The sequence below is a fragment of the Passer domesticus genome, chromosome 1 (assembly GCF_036417665.1).
Source record: "Passer domesticus isolate bPasDom1 chromosome 1, bPasDom1.hap1, whole genome shotgun sequence".
NCBI classification, from domain to species: Eukaryota; Metazoa; Chordata; class Aves; order Passeriformes; family Passeridae; genus Passer; species Passer domesticus.
Window position 1 is genome coordinate 74,448,350 of NC_087474.1, and position 1,771 is coordinate 74,450,120.

Sequence of the window (1,771 nt, forward strand, 5' to 3'; positions counted from 1 at the left end):
ACTGTGGACCAGTAAAAGATTGAACAAATTTGAGTCCCTTATAGCTCAGACATATCTTTCTGGTCTCTGCAATGGTGCACACATGTTTTTCTCACTTTCTTCAGGCACACAAAAACATTTCACTCTGGAACACAGCAAGAACAAGATGGTGCAACCACATTGTTTCATCAGATGGAAACCTGTGTAATCTCAAGTGATCCCCACTGAAGTTTAAATAGACACAGAAGACCACAGTTTCATTAACTGTTGAATATACACAGATTTTACAATGATACTTTGAATTTGGAAGCGGGTGCCCATCTGCAATGTAGGGACATCTTGTTAGCAGATGTTATTTGTCTGAGAGAGATTGAACTTTTTCTAATGACACTACTTTTTTTTTTTTTTTAACATTTGCAGTGCCCCAAAGCAACACAAAGGCACAACTACTACTTTACAAGCAGCAAGTTTTTTTCTGGTTGAAAAATAACAAATTGTTATTTTTACTTTGCAGACAGACTTGTTCACAAAAGTGTGTGTGGGCAAGGTGAGCCTGTTTATGTAAGTAGCTGTTTCCTATTTTTCTAGGGAATTCATGAATGCAAAACATATAGATAAAATCCTGCTCTGTGTGAGAGTGTTTGTTGAGCAAAGTTGTTAGATGTTTGTTAAAAGGAAATAACTCTTGTATAGCAGGTTTTCACAGATGTAGTGTGTGAAAATTATTAAAGTATATCTAGGATATTTTCAGCAGAAGGAATAATGTGCAATTTTTGAAATTAAGATTTTGTGGATGAAACACAAAGAAAGTCAGAATTAGAATTAGATGTATATAGGAGTTTCCTTATGTGACACTTCTAGATTGTTCAATGTGAAGGAAATTATTTCAAGATGCTTGTCTTCATTGTTAAATGCACTAATCCAGGGAAGTAAATAACAAAAACCCCAGTGATGTAGGACCACTGGGGATTGCCCTCATGGAAATACGTTACCTGTTCCCACTTTGTTGTATCACCCACCCCTTCTCCCTTTTGGCCCAGGTTGAGGAAACATCTCTTTCCTCTGTCAGATATGTTTTGCTGGGGGAAGGAGACTGCCTACAGTTTGCACCAGAGGCAGGAATGTTTCAGGAGAACTCTATGCACACTGCCCATCTTGTGTTTCCCAAAGAAATGGGAGATGAAGAGGACACGGGGCTGAAACTCCTCCTCTGATGAAGAGCAGCAATTGGCGATTTTCCTGATTTAAAGCTAAACAAATGGGCTCTTTACACTGAAATCTTCCTTCAAACAGGTAATGAATGCACTATTGGCAGCATACATGTGTGGATCTCTTGGGCTACAATAAGTTTTGTGAGACCTTCTGGGCATATATCAGGAGATGTTAGTAAAGCTAGTGTTGCCACCATTCACATATGAACTTCTTGCTGTAGTCAAAGTTTTAATTACCAGTCCCATTCATGAAGCTGGGTTATTGGCTTAAACTTCAAACTTTGGGTTGTTTTTTTTCTTTCAATTGAATGGTGGAAGGTTTCTATTTAATTGGATGCTGGACATGTTGGTTTCTATTCCTTCCAGTGGTGAAGAAAGAGCTCTGAAGTTAACCCAAATGCATCCTGAAGATGAAAAGAACAAAGAACACAAAGACCATGGCTTGAAGAATAACTTTTTTTTTCCTTATTTCCTCTATTTTTTTTTTTTTTTTTTTTTTGGAAGCCAGAGCTGTGATTTTGCCCTGATGGATGTTTTTGAATGCTGGATGCTGGCAAATGGGGACCAATCTGAATAAATAT

General features: G+C 37.7%; 1 long non-coding RNA gene across 1 annotated transcript; it reads left to right on the top strand.

Moving 5' to 3' along the window:
• Positions 1–510: 510 nt before the first annotated feature.
• LOC135288288 (uncharacterized) lies at positions 511–1,670 on the top strand. Its single transcript, XR_010351492.1, has 3 exons — positions 511–540; positions 1,049–1,272; positions 1,557–1,670. It is a non-coding gene; the product is annotated as an uncharacterized LOC135288288 (long non-coding RNA).
• Positions 1,671–1,771: the final 101 nt, after the last annotated feature.